The 19,676-nt window shown below is 46.3% G+C and overlaps 1 protein-coding gene across 1 annotated transcript in view; it reads left to right on the top strand.

Annotated features, from left to right (window-relative positions):
- The first annotated feature begins 4,099 nt into the window (after positions 1–4,099).
- Positions 4,100–19,676, top strand: part of CCDC81 (coiled-coil domain containing 81) — a 91,695-nt gene continuing 76,118 nt past the window's right edge. The window contains exon 1 of the mRNA XM_073612946.1: positions 4,100–4,286. The gene's annotated coding sequence lies outside the window, so the exon portion shown is untranslated. The remainder of the gene's footprint in view (positions 4,287–19,676) is intronic.

The raw sequence follows: 19,676 nt of genomic DNA, 5'->3' as shown, positions 1-19,676 counted from the left end.
TTGGATGGTGCATACAACAGGAGAAGTAGGAGCACCTCATTGTGAGCAGGAACAGAGCAATAAACTACTGTAAGGTGATGACACTACGGAAGACATAAAAGGCCAGCGGGAGACGGGAGACTAAGCTCAACAGACTCCACTTTTTTTTTTTTTAAATAATCTTTATTGACATATTTTTAAAACATATGGTATACAAAAAAAGAAGAGAAAAGCACCCAAAAGGCTAGCAAGAAGACAACACATTCATTCAAAGTTGGTATTAATGCTCATCGGTAGATTCAATTAAGTACAACAGGTAATCAATCCAATTTCTTCCTCAAACAATACGGGGGGTGCATGAGCTAATCATCCATATATGAAATCGGGAAAAGATGGGGAAAGGGGATGAGAACCGTGTAGATATGGAGAGTGGGGAGTAGGTTATACATGATAGAAAACAACAAGAATAACCATTAGATAAAACAAAAAACAATCAGCACTGTAATTAAGTTCAGGTAAATCAATGTCAAATGTGTTCCAAAGATCCGTAGATCACCATACAAAATTGGTTTAGTTCCCCGGCCTTAAATATAGAGACAAAGAGGACCCAGAAGTGGTAGGTTGGGGCGCCTGCGAGGCACTGGAAGTATAATCCATCCAAGTGGCCCAAATACCATAGAACTTATGATTGAAATATCACTTTTAGATGGACCCACCCTTTAGCAATACAGGTGGCCCAAAGGACATGGCAGTGTGAGTGTATGTAAAACCCCCCAACTGCTGCCGACATATGGCATACATCAGTGGATTAAAGGGTATATAAACCCTAATAATGAACTTCCCCTTATTGGTGCCATTAAAAAAAATGTCTGCCAAATATCCAATAAGCGTGTAAGTTCCCGTGCTCTGTGCCTCTGCTGCACGGAAACCTCAAGCAGTATTAGTCCTGCTGAGTTCTCCTCTGTGCACTACAGAAGACCTGACTCTCTTATCTTATGAAGATCGGGAGGGGGTGCCCTATAGTCCTAATACACTTTTTGCCTAGGGTTGACTATGATGCTCTTCCATACATACAGTATGGTGAATGAGCTTTGTCACCCCAGAACAGGGATTATCTTACTGACGGGGTCATAAGCATGAATACAAAGGAAAAAAAAAGAAAATGAATGCAGCCAACAAATCTAATAACTGGTAAACTAATATATTACATTTTTACTGCCACTCTGCTGGGGCCTGAATGGTGAACGCTGCTGGAGCCTGAGCGGCCCACCCTGCTGGAGCCTGAACAACCCACTGTTCTGGAGCCCGAATAGCCCACCCTTCTGGAGCCTAAACAGTCCCCTCTGCTGGAGTCTGAATGGCCCACCCTTCTGGAGCCTGAACGGCCCTCCTCTCTGGAGCCTGAATGGCCCACCCTTCTGGAACCTGAACGGCCCACTCTGCTGGAGTCTGAATGGCCCACCCTTCTGGAACCTGAACGGCTCACTCTGCTGGAGTCTGAATGGCCCACCCTCCTGGAACCTGAACGGCTCACTCTGCTGGAGTCTGAACGGCCCTCCTCTCTGGAGCCTGAATGGCCCACCCTTCTGGAGCCTGAACGGCCCACTTTGCTGGAGTCTGAATGGCCCACCCTTCTGGAACCTGATTGGCTCACTCTGCTGGAGTCTGAATGGCCCTCCTCTCTGGAGCCTGAGCGGCCCACCCTGCTGGAGCCTGAACAACCCACTGTTCTGGAGCCCGAATAGCCCACCCTTCTGGAGCCTAAACGGTCCCCTCTGCTGGAGTCTGAATGGCCCACCATTCTGGAACCTGAACGGCCCTCCTCTCTGGAGCCTGAATGGCCCACCTTCTGGAGCCTGAACAGCCCACTCTGCTGGAGCCTGAATGGCCCACCCTTCTGGAGCCTGAACAGCCCATCCTTCTTATTTCCTCCACTGCAATGCTTGATTCCTAGCTAGCACATGGCTAGGCCCCACTCTGAATAAGGCCTAGCAATTCGAGATCTGCCATTTGCTGGCAGGGGTCTTCAGTCCCCTATGGTGTAGCAACCAAATGACAATAAACAATAAAGCACCTTTTGTGCTACCTGAAACTCAGTGGACTACTGGTCCCAGTCAGTCCTGTGTAAATCCTGCCAACCCTCCTGGCTGCAGAAACTCGTCCTCAAACCCCGTAAACATCACAGTCTCTGGCTCCACATCAAATCCTGGTCTGCTTCTCCGAGATTACCCGACTGTGCCTGTCACTCACCGAGCCTGGATGGATCCTTCCTGAATGACTTGCCTGGCAGTGTTCCCTGCTGTCCTCTTCCTGCTCCTGATGATGTCATCTCTCTGCTCCTCCACTTGCTGGTCCGCTGATTGGCCAGCTGCCCGCTCACCTGCCGACTGGCCCGCCCGCTTACCCACCGAGCCGCCTGCCCACTCACCCACAGAGCCGCCCGCTCACTCACTCACCCGCTGACTGGCCGCCGCTCACCCGCAACTCGGGGGGGGGGGCAATTGCTCAGTTCCCCCCCTGGATCCGCCCCTGGGTGAGTGAAGGGGTTCACTCCCAGCTTTTTTTTTGAACAGTGACTCCATGCTGAAGTCATTAGGTCTGCATGATAGCCAGGCAATATACATTTTCAGAATGAGAGGTCAGCCATGCAACCTCCTTGTTCCTCAAAGACTGCTAAATACTGGTTCAAACACAGTCCAGACAAAGCACACATATTTAAAACAAAACTCCAGATAACATTTTTTTTTTTCCAGCCACTAGATGTCCTCAGTCAAATGGTCAACATCAACCAACATCCTCTGAGCCCAGGTTGTCCTGGACCTGCCCCAGCATGTGACTGGACAGTGAAAGGAAAAGCAGCACAGTGATGAACTCATGTCTTTGACTTCCTTTAACCTCTACTCTTCTGTATTTCCCCCTCCTCCCTACTAGACTCCCTTCCCGTATTGCTCGTTCTCCTACCCCTGCTCTTTTTGGCAACTAAGTTTATCACTTCATTAGTATCACTTTAAGGAACTCCTCCAACCATCCTTCCATAACCTACCCCCTAAACGCATGATACCCTGTTTCCCCGAAAATAAGACCTAGCGTGATTGTCAGTGATGGCTGCAATATAAGCCCTACCCCCCAAATAAGCCCTACCCTGAAAATAAGACCTACAAGGACTTTAACTAGGGCTTATTTGGGGGGTAGGGCTTATATTGCAGCCATCACCGACAATCACGCTAGGTCTTATTTTCGGGGAAACAGGGTAATAACACTTCGCTCATATCACACTTGATGATACATTGTAATAAAAGTTTGGAAAAGTAAATAAAAATAAAATTTTAATAATATAAAACTAAAATAAGAATAAAAATAAATAAAATATTATTAATAATCAAAAAACAGTAATAAAATAATAATATAAAATTACAATAATAAATAATAATATTTAAAACAATTAAAATATGTTAAAATATCATAAATAATAATAATAATAATAAAAAATAATTTCTATTGTGTCTCTCTACGCTTGATGACGCTCAATGTGCAGAATCCCATTCTTTGTATGTGTGCCTGTTACCATGTTTTTTTTTTTTTCTCTGTGTGTGTAATTGAGTGTTTTTGACCCCAAAGACTTCAATGTAAATGCATGACATGCGTTTTTGCGCTTGAAGAACCGATCTCTCCTCCCCCCCATACCCAGCCCAGGAAACAAACGCCTGAAGCGTCATACATGTGCAAAACCTCTTGCAGAATGCTTATAAAACGCTTTAAAAATATGCAAAATAAAGAAATAAAATCACCAAAAATATGCACCGGTCGCTTAGGATCTGATGAGACTGACATTTATTTCACATTTTCTATAAAGTATACTTATATTGGTTTTTTTTTTTTTCTATTTCATTTAATAAAACTGTTTTAAAAAATCTACAGAAAAAAATAATATATTATTTTCTATCTCTATGTAATCAGTCTGTGTGTATCCGGCTGCATGGCCAGAGAATTAACTGAACTAAAGTGTGAGCTCCCCCTTCTGGCTGTTCTCGGCCACTACACGTCCACTTTTTTCAGGCATCCCAGCGTAGCCAAATACTAATCCTCCTCCCCCTACTCCTCCTGACGCGCGTGCATACGACGGACACGCCCCTTTACTGCGCGCGCACCGTTTCCAGCTCCACACCGGGCAAACTTATGCTCGGGAACGCGCCTCGACGTCACGCCTAGCAACCCTCTGGGCTGTCTGCGCGTCCTAGTGACCAGCGCGCTCCCGAGACATCCCTGTGAGACATCCCTGAGTTGCCCGGATCCGGGTCACCGAGCGGGTGAGTGCTGTGAAGGGGGGACAAAGGGGGGGAAAGGTTGTCAGTGAGAGACACCGGGGTGTCCGTGTATGAGAGAACCTCACTACACACAACACTCCATTCAAATGTTTTATATCTTTATTTATACCTGTGTGAGTGTTCAATATCCCTCATCTTCCCTGTGTGTATGTATGACATCACATTCCATCACATTATTATTATTTGTAATAATAGTGTTATCATCAGTGTGTATATTATCATCTATTATTATTATTATTTGTTCGTTGCTATTGTTTGTTTGATGATTAAAATAATAATTATGATAATAATGTTATTATTTATTTATTATTATTTGTTACTGTGTGTCACACAGTAACAAATAATAATAAACAAATAATAAAATACTACTACTAATAATATTATTATGATTTTTTAATAACATTATTATGTATCATATTCTTATTAATAATAATAATAATAATGCTATTAATATTTGTTATTGTTTGATGATTATTATTGATATTATTGTTTGCATTATTATTTATAGTATTATTATTAGTTCTTTTATTAATATTAATAATATTAACAACAACGATTATTATTATTAGTAGTAGTAGTGTTAACATCATTTATTTTGTCCCTATCTATAATTATTATTTATATTATTATTATTGTTTGATGACTATTACTACTACTACTAATATTAATAATAATTTTTATATCAGGGGTATTAACTTAAAATTCACGGAGGTCCAACCATTAAAATTTTCTTCCAGCAGAGGTCCAAACCGCATATTTGTGCAATGACTCCGACCCTTCACATCACAGCCCCCTCCCCCCCCCCCCTTTTATCACAATTCCCCCTTCACAGCAGCGTTCTCCGTCACCCCCTTCACATCATTCCCCCCCCCCCCCACATTCACGCTGTGTCCCCCCCACAGTGCTGCACCCTTTTACATTACCCTTTCTCCACAGCACTGCCCCCCCCCAATTATCACCACAGCCTCCTCGCAGTTCTGCTCCCCACTTCACACCCTCCTGCAGCTTTTCTCCCCAATTCTCACCACAGCCCCCTCGCAGCTCTGCCTCTCATTTCACCCCTCAGCACCTCTGCTCCTCACTTCACACACCCCTGCAGCTCTGCCGCCCACTTCACACCCTCCTGCAGCTTTTCCCCCCAATTATTTCGACAGCCTCCTCACAGCTCTGCCCCCCATTTCACACCCCCTGCACCTCTGCTCCCCACTTCAAACCCCCTGCACCTCTGCCCCCCATTTCACACCCCCTGCACCTCTGCTCCCCACTTCACAACCCCCTGCACCTCTGCTTCCCACTTCACACCCTCCTGCAGCTTTTCCCCCCAATTCTCACCACAGCCCCCTCGCAGCTCTGCCTCTCATTTCACCCCCAGCACCTCTGCTCCTCACTTCACACCCTCCTGCACCTCTGCCCCCTACTTCACTCCCTCCTGCAGCTTTTCCCCTCAATTATTACAACAGCCTCCTTGCAGCTCTGCTCCCCACTTCAAACCTCCTGCACCTCTGGTCCCCACTTCACACCCCCCTGCAGCTTTGCCCTCTAATTCTCACCACAGCCCTCCTCACAGCTCTGCCCCCCATTTCACCCCCCCCCTGCACCTCTGCTCCCCACTTCACACACCCCTGCAGCTTTTCCCCCCAATTATTACCACAGCCTCCTCACAGCTCTGCCCCCATCTCACACCCCCTGCACCTCTGCTCCCCACTTCACACCCCCTGCACCTCTGCTTCCCACTTCACACCCTCCTGCAGCTTTTCCCCCCAATTCTCACCACAGCCCCCTCGCAGCTCTGCCTCTCATTTCACCCCCAGCACCTCTGCTCCTCACTTCACACCCTCCTGCACCTCTGCCCCCTACTTCACACCCTCCTGCAGCTTTTCCCCTCAATTATTACAACAGCCTCCTCGCAGCTCTGCCCCCCATTTTACGCCCCCTGCACCTCTGCTCCCCACTTCACACCCCCTGCACCTCTGGTCCCCACTTCACACCCCCCTGCAGCTTTGCACTCCAATTCTCACCACAGCCCCCCTCACAGCTCTGCCCCCCATTTCACCCCCCTGCACCTCTGCTCCCCACTTCACACCCCCCTGCACCTCTGCTCCCCACTTCACACCCCCCTGCACCTCTGCTCCCCACTTTATACCCCCTTGCACCTCTGCTCCCCACTTCACACCCTCCTGCAGCTTTTCCCCCCAATTATAACCACAGCCCCCTCACAGCTCTGCCCCTCATTTCACCCCCCAGCACTTCTGCTCCCCACTTCACACACCCCTGCAGCTCTGCCCCACACTTCACACACCCCTGCATTTCTCCACCCCCCCAGCTCTGCCCCCTCATTCTCCCACCTTTGTGCAGGTGTACAGCAGAGCATAGAGCTGAAGGCAACAAGACAACTATGGACAGGGGGCGGGAGCTGCAGCCGGAATTAACAAGGTGATCATCCTAGCAACCAATCAATAGCTAGTTAGCTTGAAAAGTTAACTCCGGGAGCTCCCACTCTCCATCCAAAACTCTTCTGCCTCCAGCTCTCCACTCTGCTTTGATAATGACAGCAGCATAAACTGGGAGAAGAACCGGTGGGACCGAGCGGGACTGGCTGGATGGGACAGTGACGTGGTCCAGATCCAGACCGCGATCCGCCATTTAGTGATGCCTGCTTTAAAGTGTCTGTAAGCCCTAACAATGAACTCCAATTATTTTCTCCCTTTTGGTCAGTTAAATGTACCCTTGAAAGTGTTCTCTTATGTCTTTTCGATAAGTGAAATAAAGAAATACCTGTTGAATCTGCCAGAAATCCAGCGAGTTGATAACTTCCTGTACACTCTGCTGCACTTTTTTCCGTTATATTGCTACCTGCTCTCATTTTGGACTACAGAGCACTTCCCATCTATGTAATGGAGAAGAGGAAAGAGGGAGATGTTCTCCAGTCCTGTCCTGGGATGACATTGCTGCTCTTCCATAGATACAGTACAGTGTAGGGATGCACCGATATATCAGCTGCCAAAAATTATCGGTCGAAAATGGGGTTATCAGCGTTTTGCCGATAGAAAAAAGGTGCCGATAATGGCCACCGAAAAATGTGCAATTTTACTGCGATTTCAACGGGGCGGTGAGTTTTTGTAACTGACCAAATATGCACCAAAATACGACAACAGAACCTGTGTGAAGACATATAATTTAAAGGGATGCATTTTTCTTGCGCTTTTTTAACACAAAAGCGCTTCAAAAAACGGTTAATTAAAAAGTCAAAATACAATACAATTATAAATAAAAAAATATATATATATATCATTTTAAAAACTGTCCGTTTTTCGGCCAAGGGCATCCTGAATTTTCCGTTTCGGTCCAGAATTTTCATTTCGGTGCACCACTATAGTACAGTGAGTGAGCGATGTCACCCTAGGGCAGGAAGAATTGCAGGAAAAATAAAGGGAATAAAAGGAAATTAAAGTGTACAATCACCTTATAAAACAAGCCATTCAGTTTAACATAGAAATAAAAGGCAAAACATTTGTGTATAGACATAAAAAACATTATAAATACCTTTTTTTCCCCTTATTTATAAGTAATCACATATCATCTGTTCTCAGTTGCATAGGAGCTGGGGGGGGGGGCACACTCAGCAGCACACTGAGCTTCCCAGTGAATGGGTGTGCATCAGGGACAAGTTAGGACAAGTCTAATCATTGGAGGAGAGCAGGCTGAGTTCCCAGCACAGCCAGGAATCTGACCACACTGTACTCTCATTTCTAGTGTGGTCAGTTTTTAATAGGAAAGCATAGGGACTGGCAGGAACACCTGGGATTTCACACAAAAGAAGCAATACAAACAGAACAGGAGACTTTTTCATATAAATACATGGTACAACAGGCACATATCAGGAATATACAATGTTGGGTTTGCATACTCTTTAAAGCTGACCAGATACTGTTTGACCTTCAGCCAATTCCTGCTGGCTTTGCCGAATTCCGAGCAGTGCATGGCTCTGCTGGCAGCATTTTGCTCAGCAAAAGTGTTCCTCGACCTCTAATCTACACACCCCCTGTTAAAATGTCAGGTTTCTGTGATGTAAAAGAATGAGACAAAGATAAATCATTTCAGAACTTTTTCCACCTTTAATGTGACCTATAAACTGTACAACTCAATTGAAAAACAACTGAAATCTTTTAGGGGGGAAGCAAAAATAAAATAATGTGGTTGCATAAGTGTGCACACCCTCCTATAACTGGGGATGTAGCTGTGTTCAGAATTTAACAATCACATTCAGGGCCGGTTCACACTGCTGTGATGCGGGAACCCTGGGTTCCCGCATCGCATGTCACCTGGCGGCAGTTCACACTGCCCTATGCGAACTGCTGGGAGTTTCAGTTAAAAGTTAATGACACCCCCAAATCAGTTCGCATATCGCAGAGCTGGGGGTGACTACTGAGCGGGGGATCAGCAGAGCTGGGGGGTGACTACTGAGTGGGGGATGAGCAGAGCTGGGGGTGACTGCTGAGCGGGGGATCAGCAGAGCTGGGGGGTGACTACTGAGTGGGGGATCAGCAGAGCTGGGGGGTGACTACTGAGTGGGGGATGAGCAGAGCTGGGGGGTGACTGCTGAGCGGGGGATCAGCAGAGCTGGGAGGTACTACTGAGTGGGGGATCAGCAGAGCTGGGGGTACTAACAGTGATGGCTGGTGCTCAATTTTGTTGGGGGGGGGGGCGCGGTTATTGTTAAGTGGGGGATCGGTGGAGCTGAGGGTTACTACTGAGTGGGGGATCAACAGATCTGGGAGTTACTACTGAGCGTGGGATCAGAAGAGCTGGGAGGTACTACTGAGCAGGGGATCAGCAGAGCTGGGGGTGACTACTGAGTGGGGGAGGAGCAGAGCTGGGAGTTACTACTGAGTGGGGGATCAGCAGAGCTGGGGGTAACTACTGAGCGGGGGGATGAGCAGAGCTGGGGGGTAACTACTGGGTGGGGGACAAGCAGAGCTGGGGGTAACTACTGAGCGGGGTACGAGCAGAGCTGGGGGTAACTACTGAGCGGGGGAGCAGCAGAGCTGGGGGTAACTACTGAGCCGGGGATCAGTAGAGCTGGGGGTGACTACTGAGCGGGGGATCAGCAGAGCTGGGGGTGACTACTGAGTGGGGGATCAGCAGAGCTGGGAGGTACTACTGAGTGGGGGATCAGCAGAGCTGGGGTGACTACTGAGTGGGGGATCAGCAGAGCTGGGAGGTACTACTGAGTGGGGGATCAGCAGAGCTGGGGGTGACTACTGAGTGGGGCATCAGCAGAGCTGGGAGGTACTACTGAGTGGGGGATCAGCAGAGCTGGGAGGTACTACTGAGTGGGGGATCAGCAGAGCTGGGAGGTACTACTGAGTGGGGGATCAGCAGAGCTGGGAGGTACTACTGAGTGGGGGATCAGCAGAGCTGGGAGGTACTACTGAGTGGGGGATCAGCAGAGCTGGGAGGTACTACTGAGTGGGGGATCAGCAGAGCTGGGAGGTACTACTGAGTGGGGCATCAGCAGAGCTGGGAGGTACTACTGAGTGGGGGATCAGCAGAGCTGGGGGTAACTACTGAGTGGGGGATCAGCAGAGCTGGGAGGTACTACTGAGTGGGGGATCAGCAGAGCTGGGGGTACTACTGAGTGGGGGATCAGCAGAGCTGGGGGTAACTACTGAGTGGGGGATCAGCAGAGCTGGGGGTACTACCAGTGGCGGCTGGTGCTCAATTTTCTTGGGGGGGCAGCCTACTGCCCCCACCCAGCCAGGTACTAATGTGCTGAGTGGGGCATCAGCAGAGCTGGGAGGTACTACTGAGTGGGGGATCAGCAGAGCTGGGGGTAACTACTGAGTGGGGGATCAGCAGAGCTGGGAGGTACTACTGAGTGGGGGATCAGCAGAGCTGGGAGGTACTACTGAGTGGGGGATCAGCAGAGCTGGGAGGTACTACTGAGTGGGGCATCAGCAGAGCTGGGAGGTACTACTGAGTGGGGGATCAGCAGAGCTGGGAGGTACTACTGAGTGGGGGATCAGCAGAGCTGGGAGGTACTACTGAGTGGGGCATCAGCAGAGCTGGGAGGTACTACTGAGTGGGGGATCAGCAGAGCTGGGGGTAACTACTGAGTGGGGGATCAGCAGAGCTGGGAGGTACTACTGAGTGGGGGATCAGCAGAGCTGGGGGTACTACTGAGTGGGGGATCAGCAGAGCTGGGGGTAACTACTGAGTGGGGGATCAGCAGAGCTGGGGGTACTACCAGTGGCGGCTGGTGCTCAATTTTCTTGGGGGGGCAGCCTACTGCCCCCACCCAGCCAGGTACTAATGTGCTGAGGTTCTACTGGACCCCTTTAAAACAAATAGAATATCAACACACACAGGACATTTGCCAAGCTTCATTAAAGCTTCAAAAAAGCATCACCGAAGCATCACCGAAGCATCAAAAAAGCATGTTTAAGTGGTAAGCGCTTTAATGTATGTTAAAGTCAAAGCAAGTGGAAAGACACTGGGAGACACACATACAGCGTCTAGTTCTGCAGCCTATTGTGCAAAGGGTCTAAAGCCCATTCCCATGTGAGCGATGTGAGAGCATAGTGTTTTTCCTGTGGGTTTTTTTTGTTTTTTTTTTAGCGCAACCTGTAGGGCAGCCTCCACGCTCCAGAAACATGCCAAAGCAGCTCCTGTACCCTTTCTTTGGAGCTGACTTTGGCACGTTGTTTGAATATTTCATTTTTGTGACAAAACACCAGTTTTAGAGCGTTTGGGGTGCGATTATCAATGAACGACACCCTGACGCATATTGGGGTTTATTTACTAAAGGCAAATCCACTGTGCACTGCAAGTGCACTTGCAAGCGCAGTCGCTGCAGATCTGAGGGGAACATGCAGGAAAAATAAAAAACAGCATTTTGCTTGCATATGATTGGATGATAGAAATCAGCAGAGCTTCCCCTCACATGTACAGCGATTGAATTTCCAAGTACACTTGTAGTGCACGGTGGATTTGCCTTTAGCAAATCAACCCCATTATGTGTGTTTGGCTCATTTTTAGCGCAACCCGAAAAATGCTTCCGAGTCGCTCAGATGTGAACAGGACCGAAATCTTAAAGGTCCTAACCCACCTTTGCAGAACAAGTGTGCTAATGCGTGTAAAACATACATCAAACGCCTGCGTTACTATGTAAATAAAACAATTACTGCTCGAAGGCAAGGAGCCATGTGCAAAGCAGAGTGACCTATAGCTCTATAGCTACCAATTAACCACGTTTTTTTTTAAGTTGTGTCTTTGTTTTAGAAAACAAAAGTTGCTTTAAGCATTTTTACCCTGACAGCTCCCTGAAAGTGAATGTAACCCAAGAACAATGTAATATATTGCAGCTGACCAGCTTTTAGAGCTCCATTCGCACTTGTGTGACTTAAAAATCGTGTGATTTCCATTGCGTCTTAACAGTGCGACTTTGATGTGACTTTGGATGAGTACGACTTTGTTGCAACTCCGGCTTTGACCAATGTGATTGCTTTTGCTCTACAAAGTCGCACACAAGTTGCACGTAGAACATGCAGATGCGATTTTTGAGGGCTTTCATAATCGATCAGTTGGTTGATTATTGTTTCGATTAATCAGTTAATAACCTTAAAAAAAAGTGTGGTGTATATATTAGTTAATATGTAAAGTTTAAAAAAAGGCATTTTTATTCTTAAATACCTCTATACAGTGGTAAATATAAATAACCAACTGTATGATTAGGGAGTAAAATCTTTAATCCACTGAGAATAACGGACAGAAGACATATACTGTATATACTATTAGAGGTTGAATCTAGTAAATATCATCAGACTCGGATCAATTTTTTTTATTTAAAGCGGGGTTCCCATTTAAAAAAAAAAAAAATCAAAAGTCAGCAGCTACAAATACTGCAGCTGCTGACTTTTAATTGGACACTTACCTGTTCCAGGGTCCAGCGATGCCAGGGATCGAAGCCCCGCTCGTCCCCCCCCCCCCCCCCTCCGCTCGTCGGCGCTGGCATTTCAACTGTGAGCGCTCGGCTGTGGCTTCACAGCCAGGCACCCACTGCGCATGCGCGAGCCGAGCTGCGCGCCGTCACTGGCCCCGCAATCATCTAGGACCTGTGACGTGTCCCAGATGATTGACAAGAGGGAGGGTGGAGAGGCGATCTCCCTTCCTGCGCCGTGGGAAGTGACATCAGGAGCCCAGGCACCGAAGAAGGCAGACTACGAGGGACCCCCTAGCAACAGGCATTTAGAGGTGAGTAAAAAAAAAAATTTTCTCCAAATTTTTTTTTTAAATTTTTTTTAAGAACATTACTAATTTTATTTTTTGGGGGGTGGAACTCCTCTTTACCCACTTCAGCCCTGGACCATTTGGCTGGCCAAAGACCAGAGCACTTTTTGCGATTCGGCACTGCATCGCTTTAACTGACAATTGCGCGGTCGTGCGACGTGGCTCCCAAACAAAATTGACATCCTTTTTCCCCACAAATAGAGCTTTCTTTAGGTGGTATTTTTGCGGTTTTTATTTTTTGCGCTATAAACAAAAAAAGAGCGAAAATTTTGAAAAAAAACGCAATATTTTTTACTTTTTGCTATAATAAATATCCCCCAAAAATATGTAAAAAACATTTTTTTTCCTCAGTTTAGGCCGATATGTATTCTACATATTTTTGGTAAAAAAAAAAATCGCAATAAGCTTATATACGTTGGTTTGCGCAAAAGTTATAGCATCTACAAAATAGGGGATAGTTTTATGGCTTTTTTTTTTTTTTTACTAGCGGTGATCTGCAATTTTTATCGGGACTGCGACATTATGGCGGACATGTTGGACAATTTTGACACATTTTTGGGACCATTGGCATTTTTACAGCGATCAGTGCTATAAAATTGCATTAATTACTGTAAAAATGTCACTGGCAGTGAAGGGGTTAATTGTGTTCCCTAGTGTGTGTTCTAACTGAAGGGGGGAGGGGACTGTATAGGGGAGATGACAGATCACTGTTCATAATCTGTCTTTTCTCCCCTCAGAGAACCGGAAACTGTGTGTTTTTACACACACAGATCCCGGTTCTCGGTGTGCCCCGAGTGATCGCGGGACCCGGGTGGTGATCGCGACCGCCATACACTCGCATCGGCGCAGGGGGCGTGCACGCGCTCCCTAGTGGCCGTCTATGTTACCGACGTAACATGATATGGCGATTCGCGCAGCCAAGCCATGTTGCCGCAGTACAACTGCGGCAGCTGGTCGGTATTCGGTTAAAAGAAAAAAAAAGTTAAAGACTGTTTTGCAGATTTTCAAACTGAACTGTAATATATTATATGCTGGCCATACAAAAACAATGTCTTCCTTCAAAAAAAAATTTAATTTTAAGAACGTTCGTTTGATTTTCCGATCATTAGTGGGGTCAAATCGATGTTTGTTTTCAACCACAGTGACGGGAAAATTTAGAAAGGATAGAAAACTTCTCGGTCAAAGGAATTTTCAGACAGTGTATGAGGTTTTCGTTCAGAAATGACATTGGTTTTAAAACAAAATGTTGAAAGCAAGTGAAATTTTCAAACAACATTCTTTCATTCAGCGAATGTACAAAGATTTTTCGTCTGAATATTCTCGTCTGAAAATTGATCGGTGTGGCCAGCATAAGATTCGCATACACACCTATGCAGTTTGCTTTTGATCTGTTTTTGCAGTGCTTTTTGCTGTTGCGTTTTGATTTTTTGCGTACGTGATTTTGCTGCATTTTGCGTTTTTGCATTTTTTTTATGCCTTTTTTTTGGCCAATTTGTTGTTGGGCAGATTAAAAAAAAAAACACAAATTGCTGCAAAACGCAGCTTCTCCATATTGAACCAAAAAAAGCACAGTTTTTGCATTGAAAAAAAGTCCCTGACCCTTTCCAAATACGCAGCAGCTGAAAAAAGCCTAGATGTGACCGTTAATTGAACTGTAGTGCATTTCTGCAAAAAGCACCAAAAAACACATAGGTGGGAGCCAGGCCTAAGACGTTTTGTAACATAATGGGATTAAAAAAAGAATTTAAAAAAATAGCCCTTTATAGTACAAAAAGAGCAAATAATCGCTACTGTGAGGGGTTCATTTTTTTACTGTGCAACAGTGAAAGTTATATTTACAGTAGCAATTATTTGCTCTTTTTGTACTCTAAAGGGCTAATTTTATTATTTTTTAACCCCATTATGTTACTGGCTGATTAATTGATTAATTTCATAATCGATTAGTTGTTTCGACCCTAGTCTATTGCCTTCAAGTCGTGTGAAAGTTGGACCAAAGTAGTGCCAGAGGACCAGCAGAGAGTTACTACTGACTACTGGGAGTTACTACTGAGTGGGGGACCAAAGTAGTGCAGGAACTACTTTACTGTGGGGGTCCAAAGTCGCATGACAAGTCGCACAAGTGAGAATGGGGCCTTTGATGTGGGAGCAATATAACTGATAACAAACAGCAGAGACAGAAAGCCCAAGAAAATCGCAAGATTTCTTTCGAAAAATCTTTTTTTTTTTTTTTTGCACCTATCAAACAGATAGAACAAAATAGGTCCAGCGGTACAAGTAACAGACCAAAAGGGAGCAAATAAGAGAAGTTCATTGTTATGCCCCGTACACACGGCCGGATTTTCCGACGGAAAATGTTCAATGGGAGCTTGTTGTTGGAAATTCTGACCGTGTGTAGAGATCTGGATCTCAAATTTTCCGACAACAAAATCCGTTCTCGTAAATTCCGATCGTGTGTACACAATTCCGACGCACAAAGTTCCAAGCATGCTCGGAATCAAGCAGAAGAGCCGCTATGGCTATTGAACTTCATTTTTCTCTGGCTTGTTGTACGTGTTGTAGGTCACCGCGTTCTTGACGTTCGGAATTTCCGACAAGATTTGTGTGACCGTGTGTATGCAAGACAAGTTTGAGCCAACATCCGTCGGAAAAAATCCATTGGTTTTGTTGTCGGAATGTCCGATCGTGTGTACGGGGCATTATGCCCCGTACACACGGGCGGACTTTTCGGCAACAAAGTTCCGAACAGTCTTTCCGACGGACTTTTGACGTACTTTCAAATGAACAGACTTGCCTACACACGTTCACACCAAAGTCAGACGGATTCGTATGTGATGATGTACACCGGACTAAAATAAGGAATTTGATAGCCAGTAGCCAATAGCTGCCCTAGCGTCGGTTTTCGTCCGTCGGACTAGCATACAGATGAGCGGATTTCTCTATAGGAACTGGGCCCGGCGGAGCTCCGACGTAAAGATTTGAAACATGTTCCAATTCTGAAGTCCTTCAGATTTTCGACAGAAACAGCCTGCTGAAGGTCAGTTGAAGCCAACACACGGTCGGATTGTCTGCCGGATTCGGTCCGTCAGACCAGTCCGGTCGAAAAGTTTGCTCGTGTGTACGGGGCATTAGAGTTTATATCCTTTAACCACAGGCACCTAAACCTTAGGAGTAGATGTGTTAGTTTTACATTAAATTAACTTTTAACTTTGTAGCCTGTCCCAGATGGGTGAAAAGGGGAGTAGGGTCAGGCTTGCTCTATACCCCAAAATAATTTTCAGTAATAATTTTGAAATGAAAGAAATAGTATTAATGGCCATAAAATAAACACAGACTGTTGAAATTGTAGCACTTTCTCTCATGGTGATCAGTGAAGAAATGCCAGTTTGCTTTGACGTTGGGTGGAGAAGGACCCCCTTACATTGGTGGTCAGTTGAGAAGAGACTTCTCTGCTTGGTGGACAAGTGTCCCCTTATATTGGTGTTTAGTGTAGCGCCCTTTTACACTGGTGGTCAGAAGAGACACAACTTCTTTGATTGGTGGTCAGTGGAATAGTGCCCCCTTACATTGGTGGGGAGTGTTGTGCCCCCTTTAACACTGGTGGTCAGATGAAAAGAAACTTGTTCGATTGGTGATCCGTAGAAATGCTCCCTTACTTTGGTGGTCAGTGAAGAAGGGCCTTCTTATATACAGTGCCTTGAAAAAGTATTCACACCCCTTGAAATTTTCCACGTTTTGTCAAAATGTATTTGATTGGGATTTTATGTGATAGACCAACACAAACACCACATAATTGTGAAGTGGAAGGAAAATGATAAATGGTTTTCAACATTTTTTAAAAATAAATATGTGAAAAGTGTGGGGTGCTTTTGTATTCAGCCCCCCTGAGTCAATACTTTGTAGAACCTTCTTTCACTGCAATTACAGCTGCAAGTCTTTTTGGAGATGTCTCTACCAGCTTTGCAAATCTAGAGGTACATTTTTGCCCATTCCTCTTTGCAAAATAGCTCAAGCTCTATCAGATTGGATGGAGAGCGTCTGTGAACAGCAATTTTCAAGTTTTGCTACAGATTCTTAATTGGATTAAGGTTTGGACTTTGGGCCATTATAACACATGAATATTCTTTGATGTAAACCATTCCATTGTAGCTCTGGCTGTATGTTTAGGGTCGTTGTTCTGCTGGAAGGTGAACCTCCTCCCCAGTAGCAAGTTTTTTGCAGACTCTAACAGGTTTTCCTCTAACATCGCCCTTTTTTCGGTTCCATCCATCTTCCCATCAACTTTGACCAGCTTTCCTGTCCCTGCTGAAGAAAAGCATCCCCACAACATGATGATGCCACCATCAGTGGTGACTGGTGCTCAAAATTCTTGGGGGAGCGTAAACAAACTGAAAAATACTGAAACCCCCCCATCAATTGCAGCCTCACTGTGCCCATCAAATGCAGCTGTTGTGGCCATCAAATGCAGCCGTTGTGCCCATCAAATGCAGCCACTGTGCCCATCAAATGCAGTCATTGTGCCCATCAAATGCAGCCATTGTGCCCATCAATTGCAGCCATTATACCCGTCATACGCAGCCACTGTGCCCATCATATGCAGCCATTGTGCCCATCATATGTAGCCATTGTGCCCATCATATGCAGCCACTTGTGCCCATCATATGCAGCCACTTGTGCCCCATCATATGCAGCCACTTGTGCCCATCATATGCAGCCATTGTGCCCATCAAATGCAGCCACTGTGCCCATCATATGCAGCCACTTGTGCCCATCATATGCAGCCACTTGTGCGCTTCATATGCAGCCACTGTGCCCATCAAATGCAGCCACTTGTGCCCATCATATGCAGCCACTTGTGCCCATCATATGCAGCCACTGTGCCCATCATATGCAGCCACTGTGCCCTATCATATGCAGCCAATTGTGCCCCATCATATGCAGCCACTTGTGCCCATCATATGCAGCCATTGTGCCCCATCATAGGCAGCCACTTTTGCCCATCAAATGCAGCCACTTGTGCCCAGTATATGCAGCCACTTGTGCTCATCAAATGCAGCCACTTGTGCCCATCATATGCAGCTACTTGTGCCAATCAAATGCAGCCACTTGTGCCCATCATAAGCAGCCATTTGTGCCCATCAAATGCAGCCACTTGTGCCCAGTATATGCAGCAACTTGTGCCCATCAAATGCAGCCACTTGTGCCCAGTATATGCAGCCACATGTGCCCATCAAATGCACCCACTTGTGCCCAGTATATGCAGCCCCTTGTGCCCATCAAATGCAGCCACTTATGCCCAGTACCCCCCCCCCGCGCGCGGCCGGTCTGGCAACACTTACCGAGTGACGGGGCTTCCTCCTCCTCTTTTGCAGCGGCGGCTGCTGCTTCTGTGTCCGCTCAGCTCCTCAGGCTTCTTCTGCCATGTCTTCTCTTCCACCAAAGCATTATGCATCCAACAGGATCGCCTAATGCTTTGGCCAATCGGGAGACAGGTCTCACTGACCTGCCTGCTGATTGGCAGGGAGGAACGTTAGTGTGAAAATATTAAAAATTCATTTGCTATGACACACAACAGGGTGGGATTGGGACATACTCTGCGCCCCAAGCCCACCCTAATTTGAAGCCTATTAGAGCCAATGGCTCTAATCACGTGCTTCAAAATACACACCCCCCGTCTATCCCCGCCATAGTATTTCATGTGTCCGGCATCCTGAAAGGGGCCAGGCACATGAATAGGGAGGGCGGTGGAGGTATCAGGGGGCGCAGCGCCCGTGCGCCCACAATGCACGGGCCGCCACTGGCCACCATTATGTTTCACGGTGGGGATAGTGTGTTCAGGGTGATGTGCAGTGTTAGTTTTCCGCCACACATAGTGTTTTGCTTTTAAGCCAAAAAGTACAATTATGATCTCATCTGACCAGAGCACCTTCTTCCAAATGTTTGCTGTGTCCCCCACATGGCTTTTTGCAAACTGCAAACGGGACTTCTTATGGCTTTCTTTCAACAATGGCTTTCTTCTTGCCACTCTTCCATAAAGGCCAGATTTGTGGAGTGCATGACTAATAGTTGTCCTGTGTGCAGATTCTCCCACCTGAGCTGTGGATCTCTGCAGCTCCTCCAGAGTTACCATGGGCCTCTTGGCTGCTTCTCTGATTAATGTTCTCCTTGCCCAGGCCTGTCAGTTTAGGTGGACGACCATGTCTTGGTAGGGTTGCAGTTGTGCCATACACTTTCCATTTTCCGAATGATGGATTGAACAGTGCTCCGTGAGATGTTCAAAGCTTGGGATATTTTTTTATAACCTAACCCTGCTTTAAACTTCTCCACAACTTTATCGTTGACCTGTCTGGTGTGTTCCTTGGCCTTCATTATGCTGTTTGTTCACTAAGGTTCTCTAACAAACCTCTGAGGGCTTCATAGAACAGCTGTATTTATACTGAGATTAAATTATACACAGGTGGACTCTGTTTACTAATTGGGTGACTTCTGAAGGCATTTGGTTCCACTAGATTTTAGTTAGGGGTATCAGAGTAAAGGGGCTGAATACAAATGCACACCATACTTTTCACATATTTATTTGTAAAAAAAATATAAAACCATTTATCATTTTCCTTCCACTTCACAATTATGTGCCACTTTGTGTTAGTCTATCACATAAAATCCCCAAAAAAATACATTTACATTTTTAGGTTGCAACATAACAAAATGAGGAAAATTTCAAGGGGTATGAATAATTTTTCAAGGCACTGTAGGTGTATAGGTGGTCAGTGGAGAAAGGCCTTCTCATATGGGAGTGTAGGTGGTCAGTGGAGAGTGACCCTAATGGAATGGTGGTCAATGGGAAGAGTGGTGTCAGTGGTTTCATATTGGAGAGGCAGAAATTGCTTTAGGAACCCCTAGCAACCTCTGAAGGTAAACAAGGTGGCTCGTGATTGAGCCCGCACGGGTGCCCCCAGAGAAAGCTGCTTCCTATGGAGGCACTCGCTGATGAGGGGGAGCCAAGAGTGCCAGCGGGGGACCCCAGAAGAAGAGGATTGGGCTACTCTCTGCAAAACCATTACACAGGTAAGTATAGGCATGTTTATT

The sequence above is a fragment of the Aquarana catesbeiana genome, linkage group LG02 (assembly GCF_042186555.1).
Source record: "Aquarana catesbeiana isolate 2022-GZ linkage group LG02, ASM4218655v1, whole genome shotgun sequence".
Classification (NCBI taxonomy): domain Eukaryota; kingdom Metazoa; phylum Chordata; class Amphibia; order Anura; family Ranidae; genus Aquarana; species Aquarana catesbeiana.
Note: the sequence above shows the minus strand (reverse complement) of the source record. Positions and strands in the feature narration are given on the sequence as shown.